The 21,381-nt window shown below is 38.7% G+C and overlaps 1 protein-coding gene across 10 annotated transcripts in view; it reads left to right on the forward strand.

Moving 5' to 3' along the window:
• Positions 1-21,381, forward strand: part of MBD5 (methyl-CpG binding domain protein 5) — a 251,076-nt gene that overhangs the window by 64,893 nt on the left and 164,802 nt on the right. Inside the window, exon 2 of one of the 10 annotated variants that reach the window (XM_075933339.1) lies at positions 1,010-1,147. The exons of the other annotated variants lie outside the window; for them this stretch is intronic. The gene's annotated coding sequence lies outside the window, so the exon portion shown is untranslated. The remainder of the gene's footprint in view (positions 1-1,009; positions 1,148-21,381) is intronic. 10 annotated transcript variants of the gene reach the window in all.

The raw sequence follows: 21,381 nt of genomic DNA on the forward strand, positions 1-21,381 counted from the left end.
CAGTGGCCGATGATGAGGGTAGGCCTGCAAGGCTGCTCGTGGGGCAATGCTGCAGTGCGCAGGTCTGGCTGCTACCCCTGCTGGTCTATCAGCACAGCACCTGCTGCATAACAACTCTCAGCTAGCACAGCTTTGCCCCTGTCCCATTTCCAGCTGGCATTAGTTGTGAATTATGGTGGCTGGTGAGCACAGGCAGGTACCAGAGAGTGGCCAGTCTGCCTCTGCTGTCCAGCCATCAGTCCTTTACATGCCCCCTTTCTTACTGTCCTCACCCTGCTCTCCCCCTGCGCCACCCCCAGCCCCACGGCTCCTTCATATCCCCCCAGCGAGCCACATCTTACTCATAGCGCTATGCAGTGAACCAGCCCTTAGTCAGGCTACTTGGCTCATCAACAATCTGGTCAACAGGCTCGTTACTTACACACTGTCTCTGGCTGGGACTGCACCCTGGAAAAGCTCCAGAATCTCTGGCCTGGAGCACTGGCCAGTAAGAGCCAAGCCCTGTGCAATGCTGGCATGGGGAATCCTCTCCAACCCTCAGCTAAGCTAAGTGGATGGGAAAGTGATTTCCAGTCTGTTCCTGTCCTGATCCTGCAGGCTCTACAGCAGACTCCTGGACAGGGATTTATCACTTTGTTTACACCCACCCTGGTCCTGCCACCAGGGAGCATGGGCTGCTCTGTGCCCTATGTACCCTTTACCTGATGAGCCACCTCTCTGATCCAATTCACTGAAGCCCCTGCACTCAGGTTCTCTGGGCTCTGGTGCACAGAGCATCCTTGGGTCTTAATCTCTTCCTGCCTGCACTGTAGCTGGAAGGATAGTAGGGGCTGGATTATGTCAGTGGTCAACTGCAGCCTGCACGTGTTAGCTGCCTTTGGACCTGTGCAGGAAAGAAGGACATTGCTGCTTCTAGACATTGGAGTGAGGGGGAGGAGGTAGAGAACAGATGAGTGCCTCAAAGACAAGGGACCAAGTAATCACTTCCCCTCTCCCTTCTCTCCTGTAGCTGGAAATAGCTCACATCCCATTCCATGCTTCCCACGCAGTACCACACTGAGGTGTGAACCCCGGCCTAAATATAAGAGGTGGTGGCATGTGACCCTTACATGAAGCCAGGAAGATGTAGTGCCAGGTACCAGGAGAGGTGAGTCCATCTTGTGGGTCCAGCTAGGCCATGATGAGTGGATTTTATCAGACAGGGTTTTAATAGGGGCTCAGTTAACTTGATGTTAATTTGACCATTTGTACTGCATAATTCTGATTTATTCAAGCAAGTTCAATGGCAATCAGAGTAATTTTATCAGCTGTCTCTTATTCAACATGGCAAAATATGGTCACCCTAGTTATGAGACTATCAGTGAATGTTGGTAGAACTATGTTTACAAAGTTAAAAATTTTAGAAATGTAAACTGGGGTTGAACTACTGCATTATCAATTTAAAATTCAATTTCCTTTTCGTAGAGATGTGGTTAACTGGCAGTATCTGGGATACTAGATACGCGTATGGATGGCTGTGGGCAGAGGGCCATTTAAGTAGTTAACCGATTAAACTGATTAAGCAGGATTTTTTTCATCCCTACTTCTCAGACAGTAATACATAGCCATTTATTTTCTTTTCCAGCATGTACACACATGAATATCACTAATCTGACTCTTTTGTTTTACTGTTAAAGTAATACTATCCTGAACTACTGTGATGTTTAGGATCACTTTCTGTCCACTTTCAATCCAGTTTAGTTTACTTTGCCATTGCTCATAGAAATTGTTAATTCATATTAACAGTTTAGAAAGGTTGGCCTTTCTAAATATGCACTAACTTCATTCAGGGTGGTATTATAGTAGTCATTTTTTCTGATATCACCATGGTCTTCCCTTTGGGGCTCTCAGAGACAGTTAGTAAGGAGCTTATATGTGATAAGTCTTAGTTACCAGTAGGAGGAGTGCTTGTGTCTAGCCAAAAGATCTAGTTATTGATTTCTTGTTCTGAAAACATAATAGTTTGTGTGAAGTGATTTACTGCTGTCTTCCAGTTTCTTTTGATTTAGTTTTGATGGGCAGTTCATTGATTGATAGTGTGTTTGAAAACAATGATGGTCCAATCACAATAAAAATTGCCATTCATGTTATGGCTTTCTTCCAGTTAAAAAGCAGATACCCTTCTTGTAATTTTATATTTGTAAATGTATGTCAATATGTGGGATTCATTTGCAGAATTCAGGGTCTGAAATCTTCTTAATCCAAACCTCTTTAGAACATCTCCGCTCTACTTCTGGAATTACAGCAACTTTTTAAGTAGATGATAATCAATTGCTTTCTGTGATTTCCTGGTGTCTTCTGTCCTGCCATAATCAAGTTCTATAGCCTTTGCAAAACTTCTGGTTTCCTTCTCATAATGTGATTTCCCCCCCTCCCCCAAGTCCATTATGAAAGTTTCTAGTGTTTATGTAAAGCATTTCCACATTCTTTGAAATTTTATAAATGTATTTAATAAGTCCATTTTCTGCGCCTGTTTCTTCATTTTTCATTTATTCTTATTTGATTATATGCTGGAATCTTTTTGTGCTATTAACGATCAAGTATTTAACCCACCCATGTGATCATTCACTTTCTTAGAAAACAATTTAGAGAAGTTTAGCTTGATGATGTTCACTTTAGATTGGTTAACAATATATCAGTTATCACTTCCACCTAATATTTCCTATAAACTTGATAACTTGGTTGATTATTTATGTTTTAATTAGCTTTCTCATATTTATAATGGCACTTTGTGATTGCAGTTTCAATAGTTGCATTTGAAGGATCCGTATGTAGCTCATCCTAAAGAGAATTGGACAGAAGGGGTACTGAGGGGGGTGCATGGGAGTAGAACCCCTTTCCCATAGGTTTGGAATAAGATCTTTATCTCTACTCTCCTGCCCCTTTCTGATGCTGATGGGAAGGAAACGGAGATCTGAGCATTGAAGGTAAATGTTGGAAAAGTGGGGTAAAACTGAATGGACTCTGAGCTGTGCAGTGGGCAATTTTGGGGACACTTCAACTGTTTCACCTCAAAAAGCCCACATCAGTCAATCAGTAATGGATACTTGCATAGCCCCTGTCATTGTAGTATCTGAGTGCCACACAGTCCTTAAAGTGTACATCTTCACAGTACCCCTGTGTAGTAGGAAAGCACTATTGTCCCCATTTTTTAGCTGGGGAACTTAGACTCCGAGATTAAGGATATGTTTACACTGCAGCTGCAAGTATAATTTCCATCTTCAGTACAAGCACTTGTGTTAGCTTTGATCAAGCTAGTATGCTAAAATAGTGTAAGTGTGGCAAGATGGGCAGTGCCTTAGGCTAGCCTCCTGAGTACTGTCGTGTCTGAAATACTAGATACATAAATGGATAACTGGGCTGCAGCTCATGCTACACCACTGTTACTAACATGCTGTCAATAAAAGCTAGCACATACAGGCAGTGGGGCTGAAAACCTCTTCAGGCCTCTGGGCAAGGAGAGAGCCTGCTCCATGCCTGTGGAGAGGTAGGGCCTCTGACGGAAGGAATGAGCTGAGGGTAGGCAGCCTTAGCGCTGCCTGTAGAGCGTCTTGCCTCCCCGAGGCAATCCTCAGTGCTGCCTAGAGCATGCCACATGACGCTCTGGAAGCAGTTCATAGGGCCTGGGGTTCCAGCTATTGCCATTACTGTTCTGAGCACTTCTGTATCACCAGATGAAGGGGCAACTGCCGCCTTTTCCTTCACTACCCAGGTTGATGAGCCTGAATGTAGTTCTTCAAACTGGACATTACACTTCAAAGATGGTGTGTGGATGTATCCTAGTGACTTGCGCATTGTCAAGCAGGAAATCTGTTCCAGAGCAGGAACACGAACCCAGGTTTCCTTAGCCCTAACAAATGGGCTGTCCTTCCTGTCATGCCTCACACTCCATTATCTGTTCCCATTCAAAAAATGTCCTGGTGATTCCAGGCTATTCTGTGCCTTGTTCCGAGCTCTTGAGCCAACAGGTCCCATTTTGATGTTTACCTTTCTATGGAGAGTATACTTGCTGTGAGAGAACCAGGTTGTTCTGGGCAGGCAGAGTAAGAAGTGATGCCAAGGTAGCATGAAGGGACTCTCATTCTACGGCCAGACATAAATATTGTCAATGAGCCAGAGCCAGTGGAGGGGAAGAACTGAGATTGGGGTAAATGGGGATGCTGATAATTTTATTTTTTAACTAGGAAAGTGACACGTCTAAAAGTTTATTAATACAGAATTCAGATTGCCCAGAAGGGCACAAAGTACCACCGACCAACTCAAGTTTTATGTTAATGAAGTATCTGGTCAGTTAATCTTGTTTTAATTGGCATGCTAACATTACTCCTAAATGGCAAAGTAACATGAATTTTACCCAAATTTGTTGACATTTTTTTAACCAAACCATTTAAAATAAATTTCCTCTCTGCTATGTATTTCACAGAAAAATTATTTTACCAATATTAGAGAAAAGATTTGTAGTGTGCTGTTTATCTTATTTTTCAACTTTGAAAGCCATGTTCACATAGTGTCAGCTGTACAAGGCTCTCAGGACTCCTAGAAACTTCTAAAATTAATTTAAAATAGTTTTTCTCTAAATAATACAATTTTAAATTTAAAGCTTGAGATCTCAAATCTAGAGCTAGTAACAAATGTTTCACTTGTATAACCACTGTTTCTTTGATTGGTCATCTTAACCACTGGAAAGGCCATGATTGGGACTTAAAGACGTCTTTGCAAACATGCCACCTGTTGAGTGGTCTTGAGTCTAAGGATTAGGAGTCATGGGTTTTTAATATTTTAACACGGGGACTGAATTAGTATTATGCAGCATTATATGGATACCTGCATACTCTTTTGTATTTATCAAGGAAAATGTCAAGAGCTAACTGTAGAGAACTAGATTGGCTAAGATATTGCAGGTGGAGGACACAACACACTATACATATAAAAAAGTGTAAATATTGACAGTAAAAATGAAATATTTAGGGTGGCTATAGGAGGTTTTAGATAGAAATAAAGAAACTAAATTATGTAATAGAAGATTAAGGCTGAAATTCAGGAAAAACATTATTCAAGGTGATAGGTTTAAGCATGAAAAAATATTTCACAGGAAGCAGTTGGAGCTCCATCTTGATCCTTGTATAACTACATAACATGCAGTAGTAGAAAATGTATATCCGTTATATAGGGTTATATTTTCCAATTTTGGTGCCTGCAATTAATAAAAAATAAATTCATATTTAGGTATATGGATAAGTAACCTAATATTTTAGGTGCCTAGATATGGATTCCAGTGCTAATTTTATGCACCTAAGTAGGTAAATTTTGCCCATACTGCTTAAATTCTGCTAAGCTTTACAGAGCAAACTGAACTCACAATCCTCTCCTTGAAGAGTTTACAAAATATATACTTCTAGTCCTGCAGTCTAATCTGTATTGGTAGACAACTGTGCAGATGTTGAATCCCATTGATTTCAGTGACACTATGTGGACAAGAGGATCTACCTGTCCAGATCAGCTCAGTTTTAGCCATGATGGACTAAGAGCAATGGAATAGTTAGATCGGTAATGAGGGGAAGAAAGAGACAACAAAGATGAAAGTGATAAAAAGATCTTGTGGCTTTCTTTGTTTTCTTATATACATGTCTTGACCATGCTAATGTTTAATTTATTTTAGGGAACAAACCTTCACCAACAGGAAAATAGTCTGGTCTTTCTTATTTGTAACTTTTATGATCCTGTTAAGGTTAAAGCAATTTTAGAAAGAAAAGATTTAGTAATGACTGGTGGCTGAGGATGTGCCTGTGGCCTGTTGAAGAAATAAATGCTTGTCCACAGATAATGGGCAATGACATAATACACTAGCAGAAGTAGGGCTGTTAAATAGCAGTTAGGAAGCTAATAAATTTGTCTTACTAATTGGTGGCTCTTACTACATTTAAAAAGCAGAGCGTCATCGTCTGGGACTCGGTGCAAGCCAGGACTGCTCAGTCCCAGCTTGCTGCATTTCCCCCCCGCTGTTCCTCTGCCTCCCCTGCCTCCTACGGTGCTGGTGCTGGGGGAACCAGCTTTCAAGCTGGCTTCCCCTAGCACTGGCTTCTGCTTTCTCCCTTCCCCTCCCTCCCGCCCCATTTCTGCTTCTGATACAGAGGCAGCAAGAGAGGCTGGGGGAGCGACTAGTCAAGTAGTGACTCAACTTCAGGATAAGCCTAGGCTTATCTGGTTGTTGACTAGTCGCTTACATCCCTAAGCAGAACTGTTAACACTCTCAATTAAGGGTAATGTTTTGTTAAAAAAAATTACCTCTTGAGTTCTAAAAAACATTTTTTACTCTAGCCTGATCTATGAAGTGTATATTAATTTTATTGGTTACTTAAGAATTTCCAGTTATCAGTCTGAGGTTTGACCAGTTTTTGTCCCAAGATCAGGCCCAATATTGTTAAAATTACTATCTAGTTGGGAACCTGAGTGTGCACAGTTGCAGCACTCATACTTTAGGAGCCCTTCTGTATTGGTAATAGTTTGTTACTAGATTAGTAGATTACTATATTACTACATTACAAAATTTGTATCTGCATCCATAAAAGTGAGCTGTGGAAACCTTTCCCTGTAAATTGAGTGCTTGGGTGGCCACCCAGGAGAGGTTCAGTTGCCTCCCAGCTGATTAGCACAGTGCCCACAGTTGGCAGCATGTGTTTCTACTGGTGGTGTATATCCACACACCCTGGAGTACACATAACATGATGTATTACACCCATTAATGGGGAAAAATTAGAGGGAACATGGACTGTGGATATCCGCATAGACATCCACGTATGCAGATACCTGTGAACATAAAACAGGTATCTGCAGATTTGCAGATCTCTTTTTATTCCAATACATTGAGCAAAGGCACTAACTCTCTAACCTAGTAAGGTAAATAGAGATAGCCTGTACATCTGAAAGAACATGTATTCGCACCATCCCTTGCAAAACAACCTGAAATGGTAGCCATTATCTTCCTCATCATCACAAGCTGCGATCATCCTGCCATCTCATATGGGTTATATCTCTCCTTCTATCCACAAGTTGGGATGGTACTTTTATAATATACAGTAAAATCTGTGTTATCCAGCACGCTCAGGGATTACGGCGTTCTGGTTATCTAAAAATTCCAGTTATCTGAGGGTCCCATCAACCTTGGAAAAACCAATGGACAATAATAGTAAAACTCAAGTGTTTAATATTGGCAATTTTGTAGTGTGAGGCAGTTGGTCTCACATTTCTATTTTTAGTTAAAGATGATTGTTAGCAAAGGCACACTAACAAAACTAGAATTTAGAGGGCCTGATCTGAAATCTTGCCTTTGTCCCAGAAGAGGATTCGCCCTGGAACCCGCCATATCTAATCACTGGAGGATTTTGGATGTAAATAAACACAGACTCGATTTCAAAATTTAACCAAGCATATTGTAAACACAACAGGTAAAACACAATAACAATGAAGCAACACTGCATAAATCCAACCCCTCTCCCACTGATATAATAGGAGACAGTACAGATAGGATCATAAACTAACGGTAGAATACTGTACTCTGTCAGAGGTTTACAGGTGCTCAGGACCTTCTACCCTGTGGCTGCAGATAGCCGTAGGATAGGAACTCTGAGGAGTCCTTAGGCATGTAGGTGTTGAGTAACTTACGAAGCACTGCAGAGGGCCTTCACCACAGAATGCAGGCTTTGCCTTATGTAGTCAATGTTGTCCGATGGTATGAGACTCAGGTTGCTGTGGACTCACTACGCTGGGCAGTTGCAACAACAACTGCACCCTGATGGTTGCAGTCGGATGAGATCTGTTCGTATTTGAGGTAAACCCGGCCTTCGCCACGGTTTCAAAGTATAACAAGTGACTCTCCTCCACGGTGATGACAAAACGGCCGACCCGATCCTCTCAGGAACAGGTGTATTTAAGGATTCAAAGGCAGGAAAACAGTTAGAGTCCTGTGTGCAGAAACATGGTGACGTGTGCACAGTCTGTGTGCCTTGTGCATAGTTCTGTGCTGAGTGCACATAATTGGTGCCATGTGCACAGCCACAGTGCTGTGTACAAAGGTGTTTTGACACTCATGACAGGTTCCATTTTGAATTCTCTGACTCCATTTTGAATTTACCATTTTACCAACAATATCTTTAACAATTTGAACTTCTTAAATAAAAAATTGTTAAGCCAATCATGGTAAACCAAGCCAGGCTTGTGTGCCTGAAGATATGACAGTATTGTGGCTGGGGGCAATGCTAGTTAACAAAGATTTCTGGTTAACAGAGTGCTGGATAACAAAGGTTTCACTGTATTATGCTGACTCCAGTATGCCTAATGCATATTCAGCAGGGGCTTTTCCTCTCTTCCTTATTGGTATTTTCTTGCCACAAAGATGCTCTTTTCTCCTATAGGTTAATAAATTAATGAACTCAGTTTGTTGCCATGGCATTCTTATGGTCAAACAACTGCAGATGTTATTCTAAAATAGCAAAAAGCTGGTGTTAACTCACGTTCTATGATTGGCTAGTGTGTTCTGGACAAACTTTTTCCTTCAGTTCCACAAAATTAGGGGTAACAGTTAGCCATTTCTCTATGCCAAATTTCATAGGCCTCAAGCTTTATTCTAATTGTATGTTATCTTATAGTGTTTAAATTCAAATTGTGAGCTAGTTACAAATATTTGCAAAGATATTGTCCCCTTTTAAAAGCTCTGTTAGAACTCAATCTTGATCTATTGGCCATCGTGATAGGATATTTATTTATTTATTTTTGCGCCATGCATCTCTTTTCTTTCTACTGTTGATGAGCAAATACTACTTAGAAATGCTGGTTAGTAAATCTGAAAAGATTTCTAATAAATTGAAAGATATATATGTGCTAAAGATAAAGATACACTTACACTTACATTCATCAACTACAATTCTAAATTTAGATGCAAGTCACTGATTGCTTGGACTGGCCCAAGTAAAGAAGGTTCTCGTTTCAGACAAGATGTTGTTAAATGTTTGTTAATTAAAAATAGAAAAGCAATGTTTAGTTGCAGATCACAGAATGGAGAACTATGAAAAACACATCAAAGCTAGAATAATTTGGATCCTTTGAGTCACTGTAAATATAAATAGGTAGCTTCCTGAACTGGCAGATCTTGTTGAAAACAAAATTCCTTCTTGACAAGCTTTAAATAACAAAACAGAATTCATGTCCATTGAGTGCCCTTGTCCATCTTCCCTCTTGGCATGTGATAGCTTGGAGTAGGAGCTAGTGATCAAAAGTGGCAGCTAGCAAAAAAGAGAGTGATGATAGTAGGTATGACATGCTATAATTGTAATTTCATGAATTACAATTTCAAAGAGCAGTATATTAAGTAGTGGATGGATATCAATGCTGTGTAATAGTTTCAGAGGGGTAGCCGTGTTAGTCTCTAACTTTAAAAACAAGTAGTTTTTTTAAAAGCTCATGAATATATATAATTTGTTAGTTTCTAAGGTGCTACAGGACTACTCGTTTTTAATACTTACCTCAGCCCACTGGTTCAGAATATATTTTTAATGATCACATCATTTAAACCAGTGGTGGGCAACCTGTCTTCCTGGAGGGGTCACAGCAGCCAGCTGGCATCTTTTCCCGGCTCTGTGTACAGGTGGTGGGGGTAGGGGAAGTGGCAGGAGAGCGGACTGGCGCTTTAAATTAAAGGGGCCGCAACAAAATGTTCCTGGCGCTTTTTTTCCCCCAACAAAAATTATCCTGGCTCCTGGGGTTGTGAATGAAAAAAGGTTGAGCACCACTGATTTAAACCAATCACTTTCCCATTCCCTCCCAATAAAACCTTACATTTGGATAGAAATGAAAGTTAGATATCCTACTTAATTGTAGCATATACTATATTTAATATATATACTATAATGTATTTCCTATCATCTATTGTAAATAACATTTAATATTTTTAGTTTTCATAACTTAAGTGGAATTTATTTTTTATACTATTTGTTTATCTTTATCAAATTCTCTGAATTTGGTCAGTATGCTAGTTAGTTTCATGAAAATGTTTATGGCTTGATTTCAAAATTTAGATTTTTTTTTCAAACACTAATCATTCTCATCCAGCACTATGGATTTCAAAGAAAATAGTTTTTGAAAAGTAGTCATGGTTTTATATTTAGGTAAATTCATTCTCTGATACAGTGGTTACCAGTTCAATGCTGAAACAAAAGACAGGACTTATGCAGCACTTTAAAGACTAACACGGCTGCATCTCTATCACTTCAATGCTGACATTTTATGTTTGAAAGTAATTACTGTATTGGTGCACTTTCAAACATTGTATGTATCCACAAAAACCAACCAAAAATTAAAACTCATGCCCACACAGTGACTTTTTAAAAAGTTTAAATGCCTAAAAGTAGAGGATTAAGTTGAAAAAAGCCACTCTGCAGCCAAAGTATTAATTACCGCAACTCTATTAAAGATTTTTCAAAAAGTCTTTAAGTTTACGTTTACTGGGGCGGAGAAGGATTATTATGAAAAAAACTGTTGTAATTGTTATGGACAGAGGCTACCGTGGAGCTCTAAAATGCTGTGAGGATGATATCAGCTAACACAAATTAGAAGTGAATGTTCTTGAGACCTTATAAACAATGAAGAAGAGCATAATATGTATCTAGAGAGAGGGACACATAATATTGTAGAGCACGTGACACTTTTATAGTTTTGAAAGTAATTTCCTGTATCTCGCTAGTTCCTAAAAGTAAAATTTTGTTATTTATCCATGTGTTGATTTCAGAGCACTTTCCCAAATGATTGGAAGGTATGGGCTAGGGATGTTAAAATGAATGTAATAAAGTAATTGTGTACTGGCTGAAAATTTCAGTGGTACATGGTTAAACTCATGGCGTAAGTGGCTCCCGCCTGCTACCCTGCAGCAAAAGGGGACAGGCAGCTCCACAGGAGCTAGTACGCGCAGGGAACCAGCTTAAAAGCTGACTCTCCACGTGTACTGGCTCCTGCCTGTGCCCCCACACTGCTGCCTCTGATATAGAGGCAGTGGGTGGAGCGGGTTTACTGTGTGTTACCGTGCATGTTAACTGATGAGCCCAGAGTCATCAGTTAACCATGTACATTGTTATACTTTCACATCCCTATTGTGGACTAATGTTAGCGTTTGAATCGTAAAGTTGGGAGATGAAAGTTCTAGGTTTTTTCCACATGACTGCTAATTGCTCCCTGTGTAAGTTTGTCATTTAACAGCTCTTCCTCCATTTTCCCTCCCTAAAATATGTATGGTACCAGTCTCACATGGTTATTGTGAAAATTAAATATATAATGTATGTCAGATTACTCAAAAAACCTTAGAAAAAAAGGTGTGATAGAATGCTCAGGTTTTTATGTTACAGATGAAGATTGTATGGGTGGTAGTTTAGAGTTTTGGTGTGCCCTCTTCAGGAAATGATGTCAGTACTGTACCATAGATTTTGTTTTTTAGATCTTAAACAGCATCCAACATTGAGTAATACCTACAAATTATGAAGAAGGTTCATTGTTTTATACTGTGGTCATTTCCTTAAAGTTAGCATGGTAGGACGCTTCTGTAATAGACCTTCCCAACTTTCTCTGATTCCTGCAGTAATGGAAAATTTGGTCTAATTGGATTTGTCAGAATGTTGTTGGAATAGGAATGCCATATTTATCCCTGTGAAGCCTCTACTGAATCCTTACAACCAAGATTGACTAGTTGAGAGCCTTGCACAAACTCCTTTACTTCCATTAGTTATAGGTTGGACCTCCCTGGTCCAGCATCCTCAGGACTTGAGTGGTCCCAGATGAGGGATTGTGCCAGACCAAGGGAGGTCATTTCTGGCCTCCCGGGTGATGGTCCCACTCCCGACCTGTCACCCCACAGACTTCTGGCTTCCTGGTTTCCAGTTTCTCCTCCTCCATCCCCCAGCAGCTTGGCACGATGGAGGGGGGAGGGGCGGGTCAGGAGCCCGGCCTCCCCTCCTCCATCTGAAGTCCAGCTGGGCCATGCATGAGGCTCACAGCCACCTGCATTGCACCTAGTTCCCCTCTTCTCCCACAGCATTCTGTGTTCCTGTCATCCCGTCCCACCCGCAGTGTGCCATGATGCTCTGATCCTGGAGCATCCATGGTCCGGCAGGACCATATTGCCAGACCAGAGTGTCCTGGTTCAAAGAGGTGCAGCCTGCATTCCATAGGAATTTGGAGATTGTCACGATCAATCCTTATGGAGAATTATGTTGGATGTCTCTACCAAAAAAATTACTGAAGGATTAGGTCTACTCGAAAGCTTATTCTTTCTTTAAAGTAATTTTGAACTATTCAGCTGATTCATGAATTTAAATTCAACTTTTAATATTATCTTCTGACAATTAAGATTGTTTATAATGTGTATATTGTGGATATATTCTTATGGCAAATCTATAGATTAAGTAGATCATGTTTATGCATAAAAATATTACTATGCAGCATGTTTTAGCAAATGGAAAGCATACTGCATATTTGGTGGTGGTGGTGTTTTTTAAATAAGAGAAGACTTAAGAATTCCATTCTCAATTTAGGAGCTGCCCTCATATTTAACTTTAGGATAAATTATAGAGGGTTCTACATTGTGTTCATATTCATTATTGAGATGTTTATTTTAAAGTCTGAATACTGTTTTTGAATATTTAAAAGTGTAATCTCTAAAATTAATTGTTTAGCTTTGTTAAAATTACACCTTTGAAACTTTAAACTCTGTTCAAATCACATTAACCTTTCTACATTTTGTAACCTTTTTTCCCTTAGAAAATGTTAAAATGGGGGCGGAGTTGATGATATCTTGATACTCTGGTAATGTTGCAGTTTTCTGCACTCACTCTGCCCTTCAAAGCTAATCTGCGCTATTTTCTTCTGGCTCCTTAAATGTAATACAGTTTGATACAGTTTAACAATCTGTCTTGTGAAAACTATGGACTTTTATAAGGGTGAGATGTTTAAGCTTTTAGGTTGACTGGCTAGTAACAACCCCTTCTGGACTTAGGTTCCTTATTAAAAGCTTCAGGGGGTAGCCGAGTAAGTCTGTACAGGATAAACGAAAAAACAACAAATAGTCTGGTAACACTATAAAGACTAAAAACATTTAGATGGTATCATGAGCTTTCGTGAGCATAGCCTGGTCATCTGCAGAAGTGGGCTGTGTCCACGAAAGCTCATGATACCATCTACATGTTTTGTAGGTCTTTAAAGTTCTACCATACTATTTATTGTTTTTTAGTTTATCCTATACAGACTAACTCGGCTACCCCCTGAAGCTTTTGAACATGAAAGGCACTCCATTCAGCTGTATGGAGTGGGACTCCATCAACTGCACAAAAGAAACTCGCACAGATCCAAACAGACATCATCATCTTTTCCAAGTGCAAACAGATGAACATCATACCTAAGGGTCTAAGGGTGAAAAACCCACTACAATCTACATATCCCACGGACTACAGCCAGAGATTATGCCACATTTTCACAAAAAAACTCAGGAATTGTCTTATCAGCATTTTATACAACAAAGAGGAAAAAAACAAGTAGGAGCTCTGAACATTAGAAACTATTGTAAAAAACTAAGCATCCATGTACACTTCATCTTTTCCAGACTTTACTACAATTCAACAAACCACCTACAAGGACCACTTCACTGGTCATCTGAAGAAGTGGGCTGTGCCCACGAAAGCTCATGATGTAGCAGGAAATGAAACCAGTTTCCTGCTTGAGTAAGAATGTAGATATATATTTCACCTGTGACAGGTTCAAGCAGGCAAGTAGGAAGTGTAACCTGCCTATTGTTAAGCGAGCGAATAAATGTAACAAACAACTGTAACCGCAGAGTCAGCAGGGTTGCATAGTGCAGCTAACCTTATTTGGAGATAAACCTGACTTCCAAGGATATTAGAAGCAAAATAAGGTAACCAATCATGTTAAGGCACATAAACCAGGAAGGATGTTAACCCTATAAGACGCCTGGCTTACCCGATGCTGGGGGTCGGCTTTGCTTTGAGCATTGAGCTCCTTAGCCGAACCTTGCTTGCAAGCAATAAAATTGAGTTGGACCCAGCCTGAAAGTGTGACTCTCTTCTGTGGGCAAATTAGACTAGCCTCCAGGGGACGAATCTTGCAATTTATGCAACAATGATACCATCTACATGTTTTGTTAGTCTTTAAAGTGCTACCATACTATTTGTTATTTTTTGGTTATTAAAAGATGTATATCTCAGAATTAACTTCTGGTTTACATTTTTATTGAAACTTAGGCAAACCAAAACAAAATCAAGCAAATGTATCACCAGAATTAAACTGCTTATTAATAATGTTATCTAACTAAAAATAAAACACTATCAAACAGGGTCAAATCAAGCAAGTCCATGTCAGTATTTGATTGAAGTTAAATCCTTATTTTTGGCTCCAAAAATTCTCAATTGAATTTTAAGGGTGGCTTTCAGTCTTCTTGTTATAATCCCAACTAAAGAATTTTGCCAAAGCAATCAGTTCTGTAATCTGAATCTGGCTAAATAATACCTAATAATAAAAACAAATTATTATCTAATGTCTAAACTACAACCTCAGAATCACTTATAAACATTCCTTCTTAGACTCTTAGACTAGCTCTTATGTGGTAACTAACATTTTCCTCATACGCAAGTGGTTATTATAATACAAATTTTAACACAACACTCTGGGTTAACAGCTCTTCCTTACCTCAGGTTAACATGACAATCTCAAGTCTCAAGACTTTTAAATGCTTTCATGAGTGTTTGAAACAGTATTTAGGGTTGCTTAAACCTTGAGAACTTTTCTTTCTGGCATCTTCTTGTAGTTCTCTAGGTATGGGGTACTTGTATGCACATAGTCACGTTATCCCTTTCACACCCTCAAAATAAAGAAAATAAAAGGGGGTATCTTCCAGATTTTTAAAAATGAAGGCAGAATGAATAAGTAAAATCAATATTTTTAAAATGGTAGAAGGTTCACATATACTTCCATACAATCTGTCTTTCTGGCTCTTGTGGGGCAGAAAGTGGAACTGTAGCGAAGAGCCAAATTATGGTGTTTGAACAAGATGAGTCCAGCAGATTGTATCTTCCTTTTTTAAGATATTAGTAGTAAAATAGTAAAATATTATGATTGGGGTTTTTTTATAGTAGGAGTGAATACTTTTTGTGGCGTTGTACATTTTTATGATTTTATAAGGACTTATAATGGAGTTGTATACTGTAAAGCGAATTTGAAGAATAACAGTAGCCCTGAATGTCTATGATTAATTTTTATTGATTTTCATAGGCAATGAAAAGTACAAAAGAGCAAATGATATGTTTCCAAATAGTATAAGCTTCAGGGGATCTCTAGTAGAATTACCAGTTGTACAGTTTTACAGCACGTGAAAGCTTCAAGACCAGACAAAACAATACCAGACAATGCTATGTAGACATTACACATTAGTGTGGGAGTAATAATAATAAAATAGCAAAATACATGAATAGGGAGGGAGAAGAGGGAAGGAAGGTGTTGTCAGGGGAAGGAGTTAAGAGAAAGGGTTAGATGGGCCATTCTTGGAGTTACCACAACATTTGTATCCAAATATGTCCAGAAACATAGTTCAGATTTTTCAGATTCATATAATTGCTCTTTGTGGTTATCAGCACAGCTTCAGCAGCCAAAATCTTCAGCTGAAATTTATGTCCTAGGCTATTTACTTGCAAGGCCATGTCTTCACTAAACAGAAGATTGACATTGCCATGATTTACCTTCCAAAGTTTGATTTAGTGATTCTAGTTGAGATTCGCTCAGTTGAACTCAGCGACCGGTACTTGTGCTTCCATGAGGAATAAGAGAAGGTGATGTGAGCGTTTTCTCCCATCAGCCTCCTGCTGTGGGGACAGTGGGGAAATTCTAAACAAGGCATGTTGATTCCAGCTGGAGTAATTAACATAGCTGGAGTTGCATATCTTGATTTGACCTGCCCTTTAAATGTAGTGGAAGTGGGAATGCTATGTCATTATGTGAAGTAAATATGAGTCCTTTACAATGACGAATCATAAAGCAATTGGCTGACTTGATACAAATTTGAGTTATTTGTACCTGTCAGGAAACTAGCAGAAATTAGGCAATTTCAACTGGTACTATAACTACTATTATATTTAAAAAAAAATACTTATTTTACAAGAAAACGATAAAATACCATTTAATATTACAAAGAAGGAAAAATTAGTAAATGTTTATCCTCATAATTTTCACTGTTAGCGATTATATTCTCCAGAAGTTTTAAATTGTATTTTGAAAACAAGTTATTTCCACAGCTTTTGTATATATCTAATTTTCCAGTGATGAAAGCCTCATGCAGTGTAATTTTGGACTGGCTTCTGCTTTCCTTACTTCTGTTGAATCCTTCAAGATGCTGAGAGCATTCTGCGCCCCGTTCTCTTAAAGATACACTTTTAGGGGATACTTAATTTTGAGCACAGGCATAATCCTGTAAATACTTAGGTGCTTTTCAGGATTGGAGTGAGGCACTCAGCAACCTGCAGGATAAAGTCCATAATCCCATTGATACCAGGGGGACTACTCACAGAACATATGGTGCTAATCAGCAAGAGTAAAGATGTCAAAATCGGGCTCTTGTTAGAAGTGAGAGTAATTTGTTATATTAGATTCTCTGGTCTGCTGCCCTTCTATAGCCTGCGTCTTATAACTACATCTGAAGTAGATAATCAATACTTGTAAACAGAAGGACATGTGTTGTTAAAACAGATGTCATAACTGAAGATAGGATGCTCATTTTCCGTGTTGTTGTCAAACTCAGTGAATCAAAGAAAGAATTGTACTCCTATTGGTAGTTGAGAAAAGTTTTAAGAATGATTTCTTGATTTCTGGTCAGTTTAGATTCCAAAGGTTTTTTGGATCATATGTCTGGAAAATAAAATTACTACACATCTCATATTTTGCTGTTCATTTTTTTTCCTCTGGCAAGATTCACCATGGTAGAAACTGCTCTTTGTGTAAGCAGAAAAATTTGTGTTCAACCTTCGTTTAATGTTTTGAAAACTAGGACTTTTTCCCATTTGAAGTGTTTTTCAATCTTCAGTTGGATTCTGTCATTTTCTGTAATATGAAATGGACACCTTAACATTCATTTTTATTGCACTGAAATTTATAGGTGAACATGCTCATATTTCTCTTCATCGGGTCTAGGTTGTGAACAATTTGCCATAAAAATAAAAGCTTGTTTAAAAAAAATCTTGATGAAGACTTCCAGAACATAAAGTGTACTTTCATGTTCATCAGCAATGCTTCACAGAGCATTTATCTGATGTTCATAGATCTCTAGAAACAATGGTTACCTCTAACAATTTTACATATTTGATTTTTGCCCCAAAGTGCTATTCTTATAGAAGTATTTCTGTAGCAAGTAAAAGTATATGCAAAACAAGGAAATAGGTTGACTAACAAAAGATTTTACTTAGTTCAAGCTTTTAGACTTCCATCTACATCTATCTAAATAGGAGTAAGTTTTATATTTTCCCCCTCCTCTTTTACCTAGCTATATATCAGAACACGTCCAATCCTAGCTTTAAACAATAAAGTAGATGAAACGCATGAAATGTTGTTCTCTCTAAAGTGTTGCAATTCAGTCTAATAGAAGTGAAGGGTTGGATAGTTGTGGAAATGAAGTCGAATGATGAATATTGTTGAGACTAAAACTACTGCTTAAAAATGATCAGGAAAATACAAAAGGCTAGAATCTGTTTAAAAACAAGCATACTGGGTATTCTGGCACAGGTCCAAAAGGTTTTGTATGTAAGTTACTCCCTAAACTTTGGGATGTTCGCACAGAAGAGCAATGTTATGCAGAGTTCTGGGGGCTTTAGAATTCTCCTTAAACTATCACTTGGTGGGAACAAAATGGAAGGCACTTCTCTATTGTGGCCAAATGTGGGGGAAAGTTAGACTGTTAAAGTTGCTACAGTTGAACCTGTCTAGTCCAGTACTTTCTGGACCTGACCAGAGTCAAACCAGAGAATTTACTGAACCATGGAATATTGTCTAGCAGCATTACCAAAACTTCCATTGCTTACTGGACATTTAGGGGTAAATTAGAGCTAAATAACAACATAAAACACTGAGAGCCAGGACTGGTGGCTCTAAACAAACTTTATGGGACCATAGGAATCTTAGCTACGCCAATGATAAGTGGACATTTGGCTAAGTAAAATCATGTCAGAATATGGATGTTTGCCAGATCAGAGTGTGCCAGACTAGAAAGGTTCAACCTGTAGTCAGAAATCACATCTAAAATAGGGGGCCAGATTTTTTTACTTGTCTTCATTTTAGCCCTTCAACTGAAAGCAATAATAATAATAATAATCACAATAAATAATATGAGATAGGGTTTTTTTATGAGCTAAGGCAGAAATATGTAACATTTTTCTCCATGACAATTAAAGTAAAGTGGGATGATGGTTTATAAGACTCAGCTTCCTGAAAAGAGGAAGACTGAGTTTCAGTGTAAAGAGCTCTGACAAGGAAGCCCTAGATAGTTGATTGTTTGCAAAATAGCTATCAGGAAGAAGTAAAAACAAAACTGAAATCCTTTTAAAGTGCACTCAATATCTGAAAAGTGACCATAAAACATGGAAGGACAGAATATCTATTATTTTTTGTCTTTTAGTTATGCATATGAAATTTGTTTGGTATTTTTTAAAATATTTTTTCCCAATTCTCTCCACTGCAAATTCATCCTTCTTGGCTATAAATAAAAAGAAGTATTATTTCTGGCTGTCATACAACCAGTTACTCTGATGGGGGGGGGGGGAATATCAGAACTTGGTTTACAAGTCTCTTAATGGTACCTGCACTGGAATAAAATGCATAGATTTATTACTTTTGCCTACTAACAGAAGTAAAAGATAGTAAAAGTTTATTAGGATCAATAGGTGTGTGTGTGTGGTGGGGGTGTGTGTGTGTGTGTGTGTGTGTGTGTGTGTGTGTGTGTGTATATATATATATATATATATACACACACACACACACACTTACTTCACCCCCTTCAGCAACCAACACTGCCACAGACTGAAGCCCCTTCCTGCATCCAGAGTGTTGGGGTGCAGGAGAAGCTGAGACTTGTGGGCTCTGAGTGAGTTTGGGTGCAGGAAGGGGCTCCAGACAAACTCCTTCTCAGAGTTGCACTCTTCATGTTTGAACTCCAACAATCTGATCCAGGCTGGAACCCCCTCTTACACCCAGTTGGGTTGCCAGGTGGTTTCAACACAAATACCGGACACACTTGACATTACATCACAATCTACATTGCATCTTATTTAGAAAATTCTGGACATTTATATTTTCTTAATTTGTTTCCCAAACAGAAATCTCAAATACTGAACTGGTCTGGTTCAAAACTGGACACCTGGCAACCCTAGCACCCAGATGTCCTCCCAGAGCATTGGGGTAAAGGAGGGGGAGAGGGATGTGAGCTCTGGAAGTGAGTTTGGGTGCAGAAGGGGGCTCCAGCATGGAGCAAACTCCAAGAGTTAGCATGCCTCACTCCTGCATCCCAAAAATCTCCCCCAAGTACTTTCTTCCACCATATTCCATCGTGGCAGTTGCTGTCTGCTGGGACAATGTCTCTTTCAGTTCCTGGACTGGAACTTTTTAGTAGTGGTATAAGGTCATTCTACCATCTGGAATTTGTACCCATTGACAGCCTATCCACATATGAGTTTAAGCCTTGATGCACAATGAAAAGTCAATTTGTTTACATTTTGATTGGGAAAAAAATGGGTTACCATACTCACAGTAGTACACGGATCTTTAATATATTGAGTCTTTGTTTTGAAGACACTGTTATGACATTTAATAATTTTATACTTGGATTTTAATTTACATTAGGCCTAGGGAAGTGGGCGTCTGGTATAAACTATTGAAAATAAAATACATTTTAAAATGTGAGGATCTTAACTTTTATGGAATTATAATAATTTTCTAGGATAGTGATCACTGCAGTGTTTCAGAAGTTGCAGATATAATGAATGCACTTAGCTGTAAGTGAAACAATGTTTTGTTTTGTTTTTAAGTTTAAATTTTAGGATTTAGATTTGTATTTTTTTCATCTAGAAACAATTCACTTTTCACATTTTAAAAACATAGCTAAACTCGGAGCTTCCTTGTCTACAAATAGTAGAAATATGGACCTAGAGTAACTGAAAAAGTGGTTTTTAAGCATGCATATATGTGTGTGTGAATAACCTAAAATAATTCTCCTTTGATACTTTGTTGGTAGAGATCAGTCTATTAGAAAAGTTCAACTTCAGAGACTAATGTAATCACTTCAGGATCTCTTCAGCAGGATCTCTTTAACATCTAGTCTCAATGAAATTACTGGCATCTTTATCATCGGCTTTACTGGGTACAGCATAAAACCCTCATTTACTGGCTTAATTAAAGATTAAAAAGAAAGCTGATTGGACAAAGGAAATGGCAATATATATAAAGCTGACATATATATCTTCACTGATACAGCAGGAATACTACAAAGATGTAGAATGTTTGTTATAGTTGCTGTTAAATATACTTAATCATGGTGGCTGTGATGCTGCCTTAAGTATCTTGTGGGTAGGATACTGGATTCATGCAGAGCTCTATTTACGTGATTAATGGGGACTTCCACAGGTTCGGTTGTCCACCTGCAAGCTACACTTGGCAATAATAGGCTCCAATCCTACAAAAACAACTGCTATTTATAAAATATGGTTACCTTTATCAGAGGCAGCAGCACAGGACAACAGGCAGCCAGTTTGCAAGGGGAGCTGTTTTTTAAACTGGCTCCCCTCGCGGACCATCTCCCAGCTGGCACCCATGCTGCTGCCTCTGATAGAAAGGCAGCAGCACAGAGTGGCAGGGGACTCCTCAGGAGTGAGGCTGGAGCACACTGGCTGCTGGCCACACCCCTGGGGACTATAGAATAGTCCACTATCTGCTAAGAATTCATGCAGTTACTCTACTATTCAATTAACCAATATTTAACATTCCTAATGAAGATACAGAGAATTCTACCCATTGTATTAAATGACTCTTTATTTATTTTTGAAAGAGCAAATACTAACAAGTAGCATTTTATGATTACATTTGCTCTTTAACAAAGTTGTCCATTAAAATTACAACTTGTAATTTCAGGATTTCTCTTCTCAAGGTTGACTCTAACAAATGTTAATTCTCCAGAGTTGTACTGGATATAGTTTAATTTTCTTTCGGTATTTATCTTCTGGTCTGTATATTCAGTATTGTTTTTTGTAATCTAGTGGTGTTATT

Source organism: Pelodiscus sinensis, chromosome 7, assembly GCF_049634645.1.
Source record: "Pelodiscus sinensis isolate JC-2024 chromosome 7, ASM4963464v1, whole genome shotgun sequence".
NCBI classification, from domain to species: Eukaryota; Metazoa; Chordata; order Testudines; family Trionychidae; genus Pelodiscus; species Pelodiscus sinensis.